The 20,890-nt window shown below is 41.0% G+C and overlaps 1 protein-coding gene across 2 annotated transcripts in view; it reads right to left on the minus strand.

The window, feature by feature from the left end:
- cadm2a (cell adhesion molecule 2a) overlaps window positions 1–20,890 on the minus strand; it is a 901,104-nt gene that overhangs the window by 238,954 nt on the left and 641,260 nt on the right. The window lies entirely within an intron of this gene.

Consider the following 20,890-nt stretch of genomic DNA (forward strand, 5'->3'; position numbering starts at 1 on the left):
AATAGTAACGGTTCGCCACTGATGTACATATAATTAGTTGCAGGGAGTTCATCTGTGTGCAATTAAAGTGTCACATAATTTCAGTACATGTATATCAAATCCTGAAAGACCCCTGTATTTGTTAGAAAACATACCTAAACAAACAGAATCATGAAAAACAAGTCTGGGACAAAGTTCTGGAAAGGTATCAATCAGCATGTGGTTCTAAAAAATATCTCAAATCTTGAACATCCCAGAGAGAACCATTCTATTAAAGAATATGGCACAACCATTACTTTGCCTAGAGGAGGGCATTAGTCAGAGAAGGAACCAAGCGACTAAGGACAACTCTGAAGGAGCTGGAGAGATCCACAGCTCAGATGGGAAAAGCGGTTCACAGAACAATCACAGCCCAGACACTTCATAAAGCTGGGTTTTATTGAAGACTGGTGAAAGAAAGCCATTATTGGAAAAATGTCATATGAAATCCCATGCTAGAGACTCAGACAATGTGGAAGAAAGTTCTCTAATCTGAAGAAATCCAAATTCACCTTTTTGGCCTTGGTGCAAAGTACTTATCCACCCTTCCTCCTCACCCAACATACTGAATATAATAGTCTTTCTTGTGTATATTCATTACATATAATCCCAATTAATTACATTTCAGTTCCAGGTTGTAACACTACAAACTGTAGGAAGGTTCAAGGGGTGAATACTTACACAAGGCACTGTCAATGTAAAATAAACCCATTTTGAACACCAGGGTTTGATAAATGAGCATGAAGATAACATTCATGAAGTTAATTATCGATGTACACTTGATCTGAGCTTTTTATTACTGATTCCTAATTGCTAACATCTGTAGTATTGTTGCCTAATTAAGAGTTTTCCCAGAATGCACCAGTGCATGGGGAACTAGCAAACTCGGAAATAGCAATGATTTTCCAGGGTTCATTTTGTGAATAAATTTAATTACACACAGGAAAAGCGACATGCTACTTCCAGACATGAGGCAGGACACACTCTCTAAGATACACTGTAATTTTTGATTTAGAGAAATCTAATTAATTTCCAAACAACAAATGAACTGGCATCAGCATTTCCACTCTCATTTACACAATTAGTGTAGTACACAGCTGTTCCTGCCACTGTAAACAAACAACAAAATTGAGCAGTTTGCTAATTGTAGTGAGGCTGGCTATCATTTCACTATAAAGGAAGGATCGAGGGAAAGTGAGATGAAGCTGAAACAAGCTGAACCTGAACACTATCAGTCCATGAACACACACACGCTGCTGCACAAATGCATATGCACCACTACACACCCACTCATGCACACACAGAAACTAGCCATCCATCTCTGCTTGTTTATTGAATGACTATGTATTTTTCACACTCAGACTGCGCACAGGTGGTTAGGATTACTTTAGCGCCAACTGCGACTCACACACTCAGCCCACTTTGCATCTAACAGCCAGTGATTTCAGGTCTAAAATGCAGGTGATACATTTTTGTTTACGCTGAAACAAATACTTGTATGCATTAACCTATTGTGAAGTCAACCCAAGTGCATAAAATAGCCTTTGCACTGTTCTACATAATGGATTCCTGAGACAGGTAAGGTTGCTTGGAGTGCTTATAGTGTTTAAATGGTGACAGATGACAAACACACACTACAGTGTCTTGCAAAAGTATTCATCCCCCCTGGTGTTTGTCCTGTTTTGTTGCATTACAAGCTGGAATTAAAATGGATTTTTGGGGGGTTAGCACCATTTGATTTACACAACATGCCTACAACTTTAAAGGTGTACATTTTTTTTTTATTGTGACACAAACAATAATTAAAATGAAAAAAAAAAACAGAAATCTGGAATGTGCATAAGTATTCACCCCCTTTCGTATGAAACCCCTAAATAAGAGCTGGTCCAACCAATTCACTTCATAAGTCACATAATTAATTGATTAAGATCCACCTGTGTGCAATCAAAGTGTCACATGATCTGTCACATGATGTCTGTATAAATCAACCTGTTCTGGAAGGACCCTGACTCTACAACACTACTAAGCAAACAACATGAGAACCAAGGAGCCTCCAAACAGGTCAGAGACAAAGTTGTGGAGAAGTATAGATCAGGATTGGGTTATAAAAAATATCCCAAACTTTGAATACCCCAGGGAGCACCATTAAATCCATTATAGCAAAATGGAAAGAATATGGCACCACTACAAACCAGGACTTTGAACCAGAATTTTTTTCCTATTGGTTCGTTCCGAACAGAAACGGAATTTTAACGTTTCCGGTTTTGGGTTCCACCATTAAATAGACGTTCCCGAACCGGTTAGAACAAAAAAAATTTCGTTCCCGGAACGGTTAATTACGTTCCCTGTCAGCTGTTTAACAAATGGCTATAAAATTATGTCTCTGTCTCATCCAGCTTAAGCCAAATATAGGCTAATTCTATTACAACCTTCATTAAATAAGACAAGAAATAATTCAAAACAATTATTATTTCAAATGTTGGCGATTTGGATTCTCAATATGTCTTCCCATCTACACAAACAGAAGAAGTGCCAAAAATGAAAGATAATTCGTTTAGTGTGTTACCAAAGGCTAGTCAGGCCCTATAGAGGGCTACTGCATGACGTCACCACGCTGCGAGATTTTGTTAGGCGCCATATTGGAAGACCAAGTACACATCTATGCAAGTACATACATTCATAAAACAAACTACACCTGAAATGTAGCCAGGGCCGGTTCTGCCCTAATCTGGACCCGGGTGCAACATCGTGCACCCCCCCCCCAAAAAAAAAAAACAGTCTAAATCAGGACAACCATCACATAACTATAACTATAAACATTTTTTATCAACTATTTTAACTAAATGGGCTATAATAAATAAGCCTGCAGGCAGCCACGGCGGGCTGCCTCAGAAAAGTAACCATTCAATGACAACTGAAAGCCTGCAGCCACGGCGGGCTGCCTTAAAAAGTAACCATTTGTTCTACCTTAAAACTCGTTTTGCATTTTCTGCCTCCTTTTTTGTATTTTAGACCCTCCGTTTATTTTCTTTCCTTTTCTGAAAACCCGATTTGTGTCCAGACATTTTGTTCTGCTACCAACGAACTAACTCGTCAGGTCTCGTCTCTCGAGCCCGCGATGATTCCCGTGGGAAGGGCAACAATTGATACATTTTTACAAATAACCAATAGGGAGGTTGCAACGTTCAGGCTCTTCTTTGCTCAGACACTCAGTAATGCACTTACTCACTTATTATCACGTGGAGACGTGATAGTAGTCCACCTTCCCGCTCTCTCCATTCAGTCAGTGAACGTCACACAGGAAGTGAACCCCAGCAGGTCATAGAAACTTGCGCAGGAGAAGAATGACTTTTTTATTTGTAGGCTACGGAAACTTTGAGGAACGAAATAAAAACCGGTATTAACCGGTTACCATTATTTTTAATAAGCGTTTCTGTTCCGGAACATAAAAAATAATAAAGTTTCTGGTTTCGTTTCTGTTCCATGTGAAATAGAAAAAGTTCCCGGTTTTCGTTTTCATTCCTTGAACCGGTTCAAAGCCCTGCTACAAACCTGACAAGAGAAGGCTGCCCACCAAAACTCAGACCAGGCAAGGAGGACATTAATCAGAGATGCAACAAAGACACCAAAGATAACACTGAAGGAGCTGCAAAGATCCACAGTGGAGATGGGAGTATCTGTCCATAGGACCACTTTAAGCCATACACTTCACGGAGTGGGGCTTTATGGAAGAGTGGTCAGAAAAAAAAAAACATTGCTGAAGAAAACACGTTTGGAGTTTGCCCAAGAGCATGTGGCAGACTCCCCAAACACATGGAAGAGCATTCTCTGGTCAAATGAGACAAAAACTGAACTTTTTGCCCATCATGGGAAATGCCATGTGTGGCGCAAACCCAACACCCTGAGAACACCATCCCTACAATGAAGCATGGTGGTGGCAGCATCATGCTGTGGGGATGTTTTTCATCTGCCGGGACAGGAAACCTGGTCAGGACTGAAGGAAAGATGGACGGCACCAAACACAGGGCAATTCTGGAGGAAAATCTATTTGAGTCAGCCATCTTCTTTCCATTTTGCTATAATGGATTTAATGGTGCTTCATGGGATATTGAAAGCTTGGGATACTTTTTATAACCCAACCCTGATCAACACTTCTCCACAACTTTGTCTCTGACCTGTTTGGAGTGCTCCTTGGTTTTCATGTTGCTTGCTTAGTAGTTTTGCAGAGTCAGAGTCCTTCCAGAACAGGTTGATTTATACAGACCTCATGTGACAGATCATGGGACACTTTGATTGAACACAAGTGGATATTAATCAACTAATTATGTCACTTATGAAGTGAATTGGTTGGACCAGCTCTTATTTAGGGGTTTCATATGAAAGGGGGTGAATACCTATGTACACTACAGATTTCTGTTTTTTCATCTTAACTATTATTTGTGTCACAGTAAAACAACAATTTGCACCTTTAAAGTGGTAGGCATGTTCATCTCATCTCATCTCATTATCTCTAGCCGCTTTATCCTTCTACAGGGTCGCAGGCAAGCTGGAGCCTATCCCAGCTGACTATGGGCGAAAGGTGGGGTACACCCTGGACAAGTCACCAGGTCATCACAGGGCTGACACATAGACACAGACAACCATTCACACCTACGGTCAATTTAGAGTCACCAGTTAACCTAACCTGCATGTCTTTGGACTGTGGGGGAAACCGGAGCACCCGGAGGAAACCCACGCGGACACGGGGAGAACATGCAAACTCCACACAGAAAGGCCCTCGCCGGCCCCAGGGCTCGAACCCGGACCTTCTTGCTGTGAGGCGACAGCGCTAACCACTACACCACCGTGCCGCCCGGTAGGCATGTTGTGTAAATCAAATGATGCTGACCCTCCAAAAATCCATTTTAATTCCATCTTGTAATGCAACAAAACAGGACAAACACAAAGGGGGATGAATACTTTTGCAAGACACTGCATATTAACAGAAGATAAGACACATAGATAATTATAAACACAGGCAAAAGGCAAAGATTGCTCAGTATCACGAATTGCAAGATTTCCAAGGACTATGAAATGGTCAATATACTGTAGTATGTCTATCAGTCCTACAGTCCTGTAGTCACAAATGGACTGATATCCGATCCAGGGGGTATCTCACACCCAGTGGGATTGGTTCTAAATCCATCATGTTCCTGACCAGGATAAAGCACTTACTGAAGATGAATGAATGAATTAATTTTTTAAACGGCTATGATTCGATTTGGAAGCAGCACAGTGGTGCAGTCATCACTTCAGTGGTCACTTCACAGCATGAAGATTCTGGGTTCGAACCTCGCAGCCAACTGGAGCCCCTCTGTATGGAGTTTGCAAGCTCTCCCCATTGCCTCCATGGATTTCCTCCAGGTGCTCCAGTTTCCTCCCAAAGTCCAAAGACATGCGGATTACGTCAACTGGCTACTCTAAACTGGCCATAAGTGTGAATGTGAGTGTAAATGGTTATTTGTCTCTGTGCTAGCCCTGCAAATGATTGATGACCTGCCCAGGGTGCACCCTGCCTCTCACTTGAATTCAGCTGGCATTGGCTCCAGCTTCCCCCCTGGGACCCTGACGGGTAAGCAGTATTGATAATGGATGGACAGATGAGAGAACTCTTTATCAGGCTCCCGAGTGGTGCAACAGAAAATTGTTCGCTCTGTCATCGGGAGATGGTGATGATGCCACAGCCATGTGTAGCTGGTGGTCTAGAGAGCAAAATTGGTTGTGCTGTCTGGGTTGGAGTCATATCATCACAGTGACCCTTGCCCTGGGCATCAATCATCCAGAAGAGGGCAGATAGCACTATTCTCCGAGTGTGTTATGCTGCTTTGTGATGCAGTCATTTGGCTTTGTGTGTCTCAGAGGTGGTAGTTGTCCAATGATAGAGGACAGCTAGCTGGGAGTGGGAAGGGTTGAAATTGGCAGGTGACCAAATTCGAGGGGAGAGATCCACATGATATCAATACATTTCAACAGCGAGATGTTAAAAATTATATATGTTGCACTAAATCTCAGCTTTTGTAATTCCCTTCTGATTGTGTTACATAATATTATATAACTCATGAGATTATTTTGAGCAAAGTGAATTGGAGAAACACCTAAACGATGATTCCTTCTTCCATATCAAATATCAACCCAATATCAAACCATGTCCTATAACCATATAGTAATCTATAACAGTAACATAAGAGTAACTTAACAGTTAACATGAATACTACTCTCAAACCAGAAGGGCATTTGGTAGAGCGCATACCTCCACCAAGCCACATATCTGGATTTGCGTCAAAATCTAATTAATCATTCCTTAGCCCATGGCCCACCTTTTCCCCAAATTTCATCAAAATCCATTCATTACTTTTTGACTTATGTTGGGAACAGTCAAACAAACAAACAAACAAACAAATAAACAGAAGCGAAAACATAACGTCCTTCAACACAGTTGGTGGAGGTAACTAAGCTACTGTCATGGTATAATATATCATAGTTACCAGAAGAAATAAGAAGTATTATGGTGAAATGTGCAATAAATATACTGTTACTGTAGTGAGCTATACTAAATCACTGGCAGGATATGATTAATATAGTATAATGCACTACTGTAAACTCATTGTACTGCTATGATTTTGTACAATTATAATATGATACTGTTAGTATCTCTATTGCTACATTAGAATAGTTCACATGAAGTACTGCATGGCAAGTGTGTCAAATCCTGACAGGATCATTATTTGGATTTTGACAACTAAAGCTACTACGAAATGGCACATTAAAACAATAGCTAGTAGTTGTAGTCATCTGGCAACACACCATTAATTTGATTTTTAAAAATCATTTAAAGAAAACCTAGGGCGGCACAGTGGTGTAGTGGTTAGCGCTGTCGCCTCATAGCAAGAAGGTTCTGGGTTTGAGCCCAGTGGCTGACGGGGACCTTTCTGTGTGGAGTTTGCATGTTTTCTCCGTGTCTTTGTGGGTTTCCTCAGGGTGCTCCGGTTTTCCCCGCAGTCCAAAGACATGCAGGTTAGACTAATTGGTGGCTCTAAATTGACCGTAAGTGTGAATGTGAGTGTGAATGGTTGTCTGTGTCTATGTGTCAGCCCTGCGATGATCTGGCGACTTGTCCAGGGTGCACCCCGCCTCTTGCCCATAGTCAGCTGGGATAGGCTCCAGCTTGTCCACAATCCTGCACAGGATAAGCGGTTACAGATAATGCATGGATGGATTTAAAGAAAACCTATTGTAGCAGCACGGTCGAGTGTCAGCTGTGGGTGGTGAGGAGTCAGGTAGAACTGGCAGGTAACACATGATGAGTTTGATTACTAGCAGTTTACCTTTATATGTTTTCTGTGTTCTTTCAGCATTAAGTTAGTAGTCCGAGAGAGAGAGAGAGCTGAGCTCCCCAGCGCCGTGTGTGTGTGTGTGGGGGGGGGGAATTAACTGAAAAGTGAAAGTGAAGAAAAAAAAAGGCGTACCTTGAATTGTTAAGCCTGTCTCCCAGTTCCTCACTCCCTAATCTGTGAGAGCGCTACACCTATTTACTGATCAGCATTTTTATAGCAGATGGTCTTTAGTTGTATGAATTACTGCATGCACTTGGATCATAACATGACATTTAAACCTCCCACAGTCCCTTTTCCTCACATTTTTGTGCCACCATCATAATAACTCATAAGAGTAGATTTCTATTACTTATCAATCTGCACATTTGTGCTGCATACAAAATCTAAAAGTCTAAAGTCCGAAAAGTCTTTCCAGCACCATGCAATCAGGCGCACTGGGCGGCGCCGATCTCCGTTTCCATAGCCCTTGACCTCTTGCCTATACAGCTAGGGTTACAGTGAGGAGTTAGTCCTCTGGTAACCGTGAGAGTTACAAAATACTTAATAGATATTTGCTATTTAAAATATTTTGGCATTGCTTGAAATTTTTTGTTCAAAAATTATAGTAGAGTTTTGTTTAGTAGAAAATGTATGTTGTCATACAGCAACATTATATGATAAAGGGTCCACGTTAGACAAGTTCAGTTGACGAAATCTTAATTTCAATTGCATGAAAGTGATAAAACTGGTAATTCTTTTGCATTTTATATTAAGAAGAAATGTATTCTTACACATTTATGTTAAGTATTATTCCACGTTTATGTTTTGCAGCTTTCATGTCTTGCATGTCTTTTGTTCAGTACATGGATATACCATACATGTATAAATGGTCCATGTATAGGGTATGAAGAAAATGCCATTGGCTATCCTATAGAAAAGAGTGAGGATGAGTAAGATCATAGTGAACAGTAAGCCAATAATGGAGGAAGTGAGGAAGACCCCATTTTAGTACACAATTAGGAAGAGGAAACAGTGTGTGCTTTGAGGACTGTTCAGATTACACATACATTCTTCTAATAATAACATAGAACACGTTTCAATAAGCAGAAGTGACTGATTTTGAAAGATAATAAGGGTAGACTAGTTCGAAAGTCGAAAATCCTAAATGAAGGGTGCAGAAACCATGTGGAAGGAGTTCAGCATTAAACAATATTTAATCATTCAACAGAGGCTTTGCACCATCATGTGACCCCATACTTACCTTCGTGGAAATGAAGTGAGCATACCATAGGGTTTTTGACCTCTCCATTCGACACTGAGTCCCGCTGAATTTTTCCCTTCCATTTTCTCCTCTACGTTTAGAAATTTCTCTAGATTTTTTCCTTGAAGATGAATTACCTTTGGTAAATTAAAAAATCTGATGTCTTTGTTTCGTTCAAAACGATTTGCACATCCAATAATGCAGCAAAACCTTCCCATGCCGATCAATAACAACTAACTCGTCTGAATGAAGCACAACAAGCGTGCCCCGTCATGGCAGCGTAGTTACCATTGCTATGGGGGTCACATGATGGTGCAAAGCCTCTATAGGCCTATTTCTATTGTTGTATAGTGTTTACATTTGGCAGCATACAGCAACATGCCCCTAGAAAACAAACAAACAAACAAACAAACAACCGTTTTTCACATTCTCTAAGTAAATTATAATATCTAATAGTTTTGACATTGCGGGGACATTTTCCTGGTCCTCACATGGGACAACTTGCTTTAAAATAAAAATTAAATAAATTAAATAAAGTGCTGCTTTTATTTAATACACAAAACTAAAAGAGCCAAAAGGTTTACTTTTGGTTATTAAGGTTAAAGCTAGGGTAATATTTAGGTGTAGCATAGCATCAATTAGCTGCATTAATAATTATGTCAGTTGGAAGGTCCTCACAAACATAAGATAAATGTGTGTGTGTGTGTGTGTGTGTGTGTGTGTGTGTGTGTGTGTGTGTGCGAACTCATTTACTCAGTCTAACAAAGGATGAACCGGTCTCCTATTTTTTACGACCCAAGCAAACTTTTCTGCGGTTATGTTCTATTCTTAAGCTCACGGTGTCCTGTTGACTCAGTGTTTAACAATGTGGCAAACAGTAGCAATGAAATTATATAACAGCAGTGTGAAGGACACAACACCGCATTAAAGAAGAAGAAAGTAGTAGCCATAAAACTAGGGTTTCATTTTACCACAAGACCTAATAAAATAAAAGTCCGAAGTAAAATCCTGATTCGTTCTCTGTGACACTAAAGCAATAGGTTCTATGTGGACAACTTGCCTTGCACCATTCCCTAATAAAAAAGAAGCTACTTTTTATACACACAGTATGTCTTGTGACATTTTATTTACAAGCTGATATTGGGAAATAACTTACAGAAGGTGATGACCAAAATGCAGAGACTTGAGTTCAAGTGCAAAAGCTCTCCAAAACAAAGAAATGATTTTAATACTATGGCTGCCTAAGGAGGATCACACACCTCCATTTAGATCAATATAAATACTAAACTGAGTGAATGATGCCAATAACTCTATTCGATTGCAAATAAGATGAGGGGATGTCTCTTTGGCTCAGTGATCTTCAATACACCTCCTTTCTCATTACTATAGCAATAGATTTCTTATATCGTTATAAGAGATGCATTGCACTTGACATGGATCATTATCTGAAGCTGAACTGGGTGCAGTTTGCTTCAGCAGATGAGAAAACCCCAGTCACACTGGAGTGTAGACCAAAACAACCAATCTGAGGGTGTCTGAGCAAGGTGGTCTCAGTTCCGTTCCAAGAGAAGTCTAGTGTGGGTTGATTGCAGTGAAGTGATTCAACTCTAAATCAACCCAACTGCAGGAAGTGAAGTGAACCAAACATGCCATGCCATATATTATGAGGTGTGGGCAGCATGATTCAAAGGAAATGCCATGTGTTCTAGATATTTGGACCAACAAATAACAAGTGAAAATATCTGCTGGATGGATACACAAAATGTTTTCAACTAGTTGTCTGTATAATTGTCTAGTATTGATTCCATGTACTCCATGATTTGGTCCATCCATCCATTATCCATAACAGCTTGTCCTGTGCAGGGTCGCAGGCAAGCTGGAGCCTATCCCAGCTGACTATGGGTGAGAGGCGGGGTGCACCCTGGACAAGTTGCCAGGTCATCGCAGGGCTGACACATAGGTGGGGTTTACATTAGACCATATCAGCGGATCATCAGATTAACATTTTTAAAACGATTCGCCTGCACACAGCAACGCCAATACACGGATACGCTCGGCTCCGCAGGCATCCTGTGCTCCAAATCACTCCGCCCTGAACAGCGAGTGCCCTCTGGAGGGTGCGCACTCCGGCCCTGCGCAGCTCACAGAGCGTGCGAGTGAAGCGCACGAGCAGTGATTCGGGACTGAGCCGCTGTGTGTGTGATCCCAATGCATATCGGGCATGCGCGTCACTTACCACTTGCAAGTGGAAGGATGGCAAGCCTAAAGACAATCATAACTACACAATGGGCAGTATTTGCATCAGTATTTGCAGTATTTTCATACTTTTATACTCTTTAATGAAAGGTGATACAAGGCGGAAGTCCGCGCCGTTTTTCAGCAGTCGCGTCACATGACCAACGCCAGCGAATCAGGAAGGTGGATGTCACAGTGACGTTGTCCGATGACGACACCAGCTAGAGCTCAGCACAGCGTATCCGCGTATTCTCAATGTTTACACAGCACCGGACCAGACACGATCTGGATTGAATACGTGGACCCTGGCGGATTCCCGTTTCCTGGTGTTTCCAGGCGTTTTAATGTAAACGGACAGTGCATCCGCGAAGAAAACGAGACAGATACGGTCTAATGTAAACTTGGCCATAGAGACAAACAACCATTCACACTCACATTCACACCTACAGTCAATTTAGAGCCACCAATAAGCCTAACCTGCATGTCTTTGGGGGAAACCGGAGCACCCGGAGGAAACCCACACAGACACGGGGAGAACATGCAAACTCCGCACAGAAAGGCCACTGGGCTTGAACCCAGAACCTTCTTGCCGTGAGGTGACAGTGCTAACCACTACATCACCATGCTCCCTCCATTATTTGGTGATTTTTATAATTTCTTTGAGCACTTGGCAAAGGTTTACGTACCTCTTTCTATCACTGTATTTCTGAAAGCATTTTTTTTTCAAATACATTTTGAGCCTTACTTGCCCCACAGCTAGTTTTTGTTTCTTTTGATGATGTGCGGAGAAAAAAAAACAAACCACCAAATAGCAAACAGCATCAATTCTGCTGTGATTCATGCCTGGCAAATAAACTAACAGGACAGAAAGTGCCCATAAAGTCTATTTGTACCAAACTGAACCAAATCAGAGATGGCATTGCTTCAGCTGGTACTTCTGTCATTACCATTACAAAAGCTGTAGCTATTACCAAAGCTGTTATTAAAAAAAAGGTCAAGGTAACCTTTTCAAAACAAGACTACACAAGCCTAGCTTTGCCAGAAAGCCATCAACTGTGCAGCATTTATCATGCAAATGTCAACGGTATGAGAATCCTGACTGGATTTTAGAACTGATTCTGTCTTCAGCATCATACAGCTGAGGAACCTGCCTCAGTGCCTCAAGGGATTCTGCTTCAATCAATGCTCAAATGTAAGTCCACTTTGTGTATCTTGCCTCTCATGTGTATGCGCATTTTAACAACAGAGGTGCATGTAGGGTCCAGAAACCACACTTTCCTTATTGAAAGTCATGCACACATCCGGTCTACCCTCAGGGACTCGATGTGTCCTGTTGTAGCAGACAATGTGGTATCTGCTTCATAACTGACATAAAAAACAAAGCTACTGTGCAGCGCTCAACTCTCAAGGACTGACATACACCAAAAACAAACATCTTACTACTATGGTTCTTTGGATTTAGTATGAGTTCTATGATTCAAAAAAAAAAAAGTACACAATACAGAAAGATTGAAAATATGAAACAAATTTATAATACATCCGAGCCAGAATGACTTTTTAATCACCAACAAATCAATAAACAATTAAAGGAGAACTGAAGGCAAATTTTTTATTCTCAAAATTCTATTTATCGCATTTTATTAAATATAGCAGGCCTAGAAATTAATATATTTTTTCACCAGCCAGCCGGACTAGTTACCTTCCAAAGTAACTAGCCAAACAGAAAATCAACTAGCCAAAATTTGTTCATGTATGAATTTTACTTCTGTCAAAAATAACACAGGGTGGCACGGTGGTGTAGTGGTTAGCGCTGTCGCCTCATAGCAAGAAGGTCCTGGGTTCGAGCCCCGGGGCCGGCGAGGGCCTTTCTGTGTGGAGTTTGCATGTTCTCCCCGTGTCCGCGTGGGTTTCCTCCGGGTGCTCCGGTTTCCCCCACAGTCCAAAGACATGCAGGTTAGGTTAACTGGTGACTCTAAATTGACCGTAGGTGTGAATGTGAGTGTGAATGGTTGTCTGTGTCTATGTGTCAGCCCTGTGATGACCTGGCGACTTGTCCAGGGTGTACCCCGCCTTTCGCCCGTAGTCAGCTGGGATAGGCTCCAGCTTGCCTGCGACCCTGTAGAACAGGATAAAGCGGCTAGAGATGATGAGATGAGATGAAAAATAACACAAAAAGAGAGTAATTACCATTGTTCATGACTAATGTGCATTTATTTCAAGACCCGAGTATTTTGATACTGTTGTTAAATACATAAATGAGAACAACACAGAGCACCATAATATAATATCAACAAATAATAATATATTGGAAAACTTGGCAACTTGGTGTATGAGTATTGAAAACAAATATACTTACTATCATGACTATAACACCCAAAATATGTCCAACATGCTTTCTGTATTTAACCATTTATGAGAGAGAAAGCATTAGGAGCTTCATATTGACTAGGAATCAACTTGAAAAAAATTAATTATTCCATAAAAATCGTATCGCAGCCAAGGCCTACCCTGCTCCCACGTTTGCTTATAAGTCCTTTGTCGTTTCTCCTTCTCATACACTTTATCGGCGGCCTTTTTCTCCTCTTCAGACCGAGGTCGCTTTGTCCTCGTCTCTGGCGGTTTCTGTACACCTTTCTGAAAATTCCACATCGCAACATAGTTCTGGCAGATGTAGATGTAAACAACAAAAAAACACACATGTTTAAATGGGCGATAATGTGGCCACATCTATTGAATTTGATAACGTGATGTGGCAGCGGGGCGTGGCCAAACGTCGGTCTGTAAATGGAGGGCAGAGTCAGGGAAGGTAAGTGGTGGAATCATTGCACCTAATGGGGATTAACCTGTGTTTGTGTGTCTTCCCCAGTGACTGTGCCATTTAAAAGGAGAGGAGAGCAGAGAAAGGGAGCTCTCCCCAACCAGAACACGTGTGTGTGTGTCTGTGTGCGTGCGTGTGTGTGTGTGCATGCGTGCGTGAGTGCGCGGCTGGGAAGTGATAAAAGGCTGAAAAGCTAGCAATAAATAGTTCATTGAGAACTCAGTTCTGGCCTGCCGTGCTTCTGTGCTCCACCCACCTGGTCCAATACTACACGTGATTACCGCGATATTCAACGAGATGCGTTATATGCATGCACAGTAGTGAAAAAAACGACAGCCTGACTCGTACACGATATGATTCGGAATTCTTCGGTAGTTTCCGTCCTGCCGATAAACACATCGATTAACACAGACACGGCACACGCTTAATATGTGGCGGCTTTAGTTGACGGTGTGTCTGAATCTTCGCTTCATATATATTTTTTATTTCAACTAGCCAGCCGGGCTGGCTAGTGACAGGAATTACCCGCCAAATGACAAATTAAGTCGCCTCGGGCGACCGGACCACCGCGAATTTCGAGCCCTGTATAGGAATGCATTTTTGATAGCTATTTTGTCGCTGCTATAGCAAGTTATGAGTGTTTGAAATATGCTATGTAATGTATCAGTCCATATGTCAAAGCAATGTCCGTAAACAAGATTCGTTGAGACCTGTGCGAGACATCGTAGGACGGAAGTAAAACGTACAGTGGAAATCAAAGTGACCAACATCTGCCAATGTTGTCAAAAGACGTGCACGCCCTCTTTCGAATGCTGATGTAATCAAGTCGGAAGTTTTGTTTGTTTTGATAGCAATCAGGAAAGTTTGAAAAAAGTAGGCAGTAATCATCATTTAAACTCACTTTTGTGTAATATCTCATTTGGAAAACAGTTTTCAAAATGGCGGCACTGACACCTGGCTGACACTTCACATTTCCAAGTCTCGTGAAGATCGCGCGGATAAGCGACGCCTGCCGTGGACCAAACAAACTAAATTCAACATGGCTAAAAACAGAATAGGCCGATAAGTATAATATTTAATTGCAATTAGTTGCCAGTACGACTCATGATATAAGGTTACTAAAACCGAAAACATAATTGAATAACACGTTAATTAAGAAATAAAGCAAGTTTAAAAATGACTTCAGTTCTGCTTTAATCACATATTGAGCATGTGCTACCTTTCACCTATTAGCTTCAAAATAATTTTTAGAATAATGGATAACACTTTCCAGAAGGGTAAGGCTATTTAACATGTTCATGACAATGGTAAAGCTTTCTATTAAAGGGGACATATTATGAAAACTCACTTTTTTCCGTGCTTGTGGACAAACATTTGGGTATTTGGAATGCCTAAGTCTGAAAAAAGACACCCAGTCAGTTTCTTTTGAGCTGCCTATTTCAGAAAACATGTGCTTCAAAAAGCTGTTCAGATTTGGCTTCCCTTTCTATGTCACAAGGGGAGTTCATTAGAAAGTTAACCCCCCTCCCCCTCCCAATCTGACTATCTCCACTCACGGCTTCAGAATTGTCTTCAAGAATGAATATTCATAAGAAATGTGCTACCTGACTGGCTAGTGGAAGATAGAGGTGGGGTGAGCAGTGGCTTATTATCATTTAAAGGAACAGGTACTCAAATCAACTGTTTTGAACAGGGCTGTTTAGACAGAGTGAGAACGGAGCTGTGATGTTTTATCCTTGGGGTATTTTGATCAAAGCATGTCACAAGCATTTCATTAAGACCTCAGGGAACTGTGTCAACTTGTTGAAAAGGGGTATAATATTTCATCTTTAAGAACCCCTTAACTAACAATAGTTACACATTAGTTAACAAGAACAAACCATGAACTAAAAAAACAAACCAGCAAAGTAAGACAACACATGATTTCTCGCAAATTGTTTGCTTAAATATTAAAGAAATATACCTGCATTGATGAATATTTACTCAAACCATGAGTAAAAAAAAAAAAAAAGGCCACATAAACGTTGACATCCAAATCACTGAATTTGGCCAGTTAACAACCATGTTCATTCAGGTGTTAGTTCATTTTGTCACTGTGGGATTAATTTTATTCATTGATTATGAAATGATCAGTAAATAAAGTCTGAAGTTCATGGCTTGGACATGTCAGCTAGCCATCCTTTATCCATAACCACTTATCCTGTGCAGGATCACAGGCAAGCTGGAGCCTATCCCAGCTAACTATGGGCAAAAGGCAGGGTACACCTTGGACAAGTCGCCAGATCATTGCAGGGCTCACAGATAGAGACAAATACCAATTCACACTCACAGCCAATTTAGAGCCACCAATTAGCCTAACCAGCATGTCTTTGGACGAAACCGGAGCACCCAAAGGAAACCCATGCAGATACAGGGAGAACATGCAGACTCCACACAGAAAGGACCCCCTATCAACCACTGGGTTTGAACCCAGAACCTGCTTGTTGTGAGGCAACAGTGCTAACCACTACACCACTGTGCTGTCAACATGTCAGCTAATTGTTAAATAAAATAAATAAAAGTCAGTTAATAGAACTTTAATGTAAAGTATTACCATGATAACTAACCTTAACCTACATAAATATTTCTAAAGGCATATTTACGTATATACATAGATTTGGATATCAAGTCAACGATAAGAATTTTGTTGACATAAATCTGTTTTATTACTCTTTTAATCTGGCTTATATTACAAGGTTATAACTTTGTATAACTCACTATTTATTTGCATCTCATTGCCATCACTTACTCCTGCTGTGCAAATATTACTATTTGGTACAATATGCTTTTCATTTGCAAGTATTTTCATTTCTCATTGTCATAATTGTTGTGTGCAATTATGTTCATAGCCTATACTTTTCTGGTCAAAGATACACTAATTGTGACCATCTATAAAAAGAAAGGAGAAAGGAGCAAATGTGGAAACTATCGTGGCATATCTCTGCTTTCCATTGCAGGCAAGACTCTGGCCAAGATAGTTCTAAATCGAATTAAAAATATCTCAGAAGATGTACTTCCAGAAAGTCAGTGTGGTTTCAGGGCAGGCAGATCTACCTCAGATATGATCTTTACCCTGAGACAACTCCAAGGGGAAGCCATCGAGCAACGTCAACCTTTGTATGTGGTTTTTGTAGACTTCTCAAAGGTCTTTGACACCGTTGACTGAGAGACGCTGTAGGGATGGATTGCCATGCCTGTAGCCATAGTAACCATTTATGAACCATCTTCTCCCTTTCACTGTACAGCATTGAACACACCAATCCCTGTACTCGACGCCATGTTCTATCTCTGCCCATTCTTCTGACTCCCTGTAATGGTATTGGATACAGAGATGATACCGGATACCAAATACAGTGACGTCACGACTGTGCTTAAAACCCGCGGCGAAATCGAAATTCTCTCTCTCTGGCAGTGGATTCCATGCGTGAAAGAGACGCTGATGCATCGGTGCTTCAGAAGGACAGAGAACAAAGAATGAGCTATTGATACCAGACCTTTAGCCAAAGTTCAATGTATTTGACCTTCGCATAGTTGGAATTAGGGGTGGGCGGTTTGCACGGTATGATACCGTATGCGGTATTTTTTGACCAACGGTAGAGAGTTTGTGTCATAGCGTGTACCGCGATAGCTCATTGCCTCCTCTAGTTGGCAGTAATGCATAGTTTGAATGCCTGCCTGGCTGCTTCAAAGAAGAAAAAGAACAACAACAATGGCGGCGAGTAGTGAAGAGACGGCAGCAGAGGAAGAGCTCGTGAAAAAGTCGGCGCAACATCAGTAATCTGGACATGGTTTGGATTTAAAGTGATGGATATTAAACAAGAAAATGTTATCTGCAAGATATGCCGGGCGACAGTGATCGCAAGACACGGTAACACAAGTAATCTGTTCATTCTTAGTTTTTTAAAATATAAATATCATTCTTTTTTATATGTCCTGTGTTTTCTGTTTTGCACAATAAATTTCAATATTGCTGAAAACATCCTGATTGAAAGCTTTTACTTTTTGCTATGGTAAGCACTAAGAAACTGTTCTGTTGTAATTTATATACAAAACTACAATACCGTGATGTATACCGTATACCGTCAGTGGCTCAAATTATACCGTGATATACATTTTTGGCCATACCGCCCACCCCTAGTTGGAATAATAACTAAACCGGTTAATTACTGCAGCCCACGCAGTATTTCAAAGAGAAAAGGTGACCAGATCCCTTTTCCCTTTCTTAATGTCGACGAACTATAAACAAGATTCCTTCCAGATCATCGGACAACCAACGGAACACCGAAGATCTTCAGCTGATGAGCTGTAAAAGTGAAAAGAACAAAACTGTTTTCTCCCTGGACCTGCGCTCTGTGCTGTCTTCGGATAACAGAAGGCACACTTTCAATCGCCAAGCAAGAGTGATCTCAAGTAAAGCTGGCATCTGGGCAATTGTTAGTCTTAGTTGTGGCTAGTTAATGTACTGTAAAGAGTGTTGTTTATTTGAATTCATTCATGGTTTAAATGTATGCATTTTGATTCACATTGTGGGTGCAATCAGTTAATTATTGAAATTAAGTGATCAATCTCATTAAATCAGTCTCATTTAGTGAATCATTCAGTGAATCGTTTAGTGAATCGTTCAATGAATCATTTAGTGAATCATTTAGTGAATCGTTCAATGAATCATTTAGTGAATCGTTCAATGAATCGTTTAGTGAATCACACCATTAATCCTGGTGCTTAATAATAAATTACCAAACAGCTAGATTATGGTATATTTCCAAATTATTACAATCACTTAACACATTACATAACTTTTATATGCACCCTTTTGAATTTGAGGGAGATTGGGGACTTCATATTGTTCACACAAATAAACACAGTTTGTTTAATAAATGAATTTATTATAACAAAGAAAAATAATAAGTCAATATATACAAGCAGTGAGGTGTGTATATACATGTGTGGTGTGGTGTGTGTGTGTGTGTATGGCCTAGCTTGTTGCTAGCTAAAACAAAAGAATGTTATCTAAGTAGAACAAAGGATTAGCTCTATTGCTAATGTGTGCTTGTGTGTGTGTGTGGGAGGGACTTGACCATGTGTTTAGCCTCGTGTAGCTAACTACACGTGGTGGAGGCCTAGATTAGCCTTGTGTTGCTAGTGCGTGTGTTTGTGAAAGGACTTGACCATGTGTTTAGCCTCGTGTAGCTAACTACACGTGGTGGAGGCCTAGATTAGCCTCGTGTTGCTAGTGTGTGTTTGTGACTGGCTACGTGGCCTGAACAAAAACTAGCTTGTGGATTTCTAGCTGAGGTGTGGTTTATCAGGCCTGATGGCCTGCTGAGCACATGTTAGGCCTTGATTAGCTTTGTGTTGCTAGTGTGTGTTTGTGAAAGGCCCTATGGCCTAGTTAAAGTGTGTTTGTTAGGCCTGGTGAGGCCTACTGAGCACGTGTTGCTAAAGACAAAGGGAAGCTATCTAAAGTGTATCAGGCCTGGTCAGGCCTGTTGAGCACGTGTTTTCTCAGTAACACAAAAAAATTCCACACTCATGACATTACCAAACTCACTGAAACCTTGATAAGGTCAAAATGTATGATAAGGAAATTAAAAGGTGTTAGTCAGAGAGGAGCATGCGCAGCCTATCTATTAAACAATTGAGAGAACATAGAACCAAAATAAAACATGCTGCGTGTCTAACAGTGTAACAGATAAACCTGGGTTTAAATTCACACTATTTCAAATAAAAGCAAATTCCTAAGACTATCCTAATTATGCCCAAATGCCAAAATCTTACTTAATCCTGCCTTTAGCAAGATATGAAGAAATATTCGCCGGTGTAGTTTCGGGCCTCGCCGTGGGAGCACGTGAGCCGCTCGTGATGGAGGCGTAGAAAACTTTCGGGTCCAGCGGAGCACTTGGGTGGTTCCCGTGGAAAGCAGAGGATTCTTGGTCCGAACCTCAGCGTTCATGAGGAAAAGTCTCTGATCAGAATAAGATGCACAGCGCTTTTGAGTTAAAAAGGATTCAATCGCTTCTTAACTTTTAACTGCCTGGGCTGCAGTTGTGACGTCACTTCTAATACAAGTAAACCGGTTGTAACTCAGGTTGAGTTTAAAGATCGCGCGACTCTAGAGTTTACCTTTGCCAAGGGTAAGAAAGAAAATCGCGCTGAGTGATGGATCTTGCAAGAAAGAAGACGTCTTTTTGGGTGGAGAGCATCCCTTTATGCGTCCAGACTTGTCGGAAACCGGACGCGAGAGACAAAGATGGAAGCGTTGTCCCATTGTTTTATGCTTCCTTGTATGATGACGTAGATGATCCCGCCCCAGCATGACGTAGGTCAACGTGGAAGTAGGCTGATGGGAAATGTAGTTTCTTAAAGAGACAAAATGGCGGCATGATACCTACAACATGAAAGTCGGTCTTAGACCGCGTGTTGTCTGATTTACTTTGTTTACTATCTGTATTTAGTTAGATCGTGCATGTTCTCTCTCTCTCTCTCTCTCTCTCTCTCTCTCTTTCTTTTTAACTCCCTCCGTCGTACTACACTTCTCAAAATTGGGATTTCAGGAGTAGCTAAAGTAGAAGTTGGGTTTAAGGCCTAGCTGGATTACAACCCTGATTCCAAAAAAGTTGGGACAAAGTACAAATTGTAAATAAAAACGGAATGCAATAATTTACAAATCTCAAAAACTGATATTGTATTCACAATAGAACATAGACAACATATCAAATGTCGAAAGTGAGACATTTTGAAATTTCATGCCAAATATTGGCTCATTTGAAATTTCATGACAGCAACACATCTCAAAAAAGTTGGGACAGGGGCAATAAGAGGCTGAAAAAGTTAAAGGTACAAAAAAGGAACAACTGGAGGACCAAATTGCAACTCATTAGATCAATTGGCAATAGGTTATTAACATGACTGGGTATAAAAAGAGCATCTTGGAGTGACAGTGACTACGTTTACATGCACATCCAAATCGAGCTGCTGTCGGTAATCAAGCTGAAGGTCCCAGCAGGGTGCCAGAGAAATCCAATTGTACATGCACACAATGAAATCGGGCTATTGTGTGAGGTGCATTGTGCACCCGAGCCACAGGTGGCGCTACACGCCCCATCGTGTTGGTACACTTCCGGTTGTCGTCATGAAGAAGAGCTATTCAAGAGTGTAAACAAAGTT

This window comes from Neoarius graeffei, chromosome 25 (assembly GCF_027579695.1).
Source record: "Neoarius graeffei isolate fNeoGra1 chromosome 25, fNeoGra1.pri, whole genome shotgun sequence".
Lineage (NCBI taxonomy): Eukaryota > Metazoa > Chordata > Actinopteri > Siluriformes > Ariidae > Neoarius > Neoarius graeffei.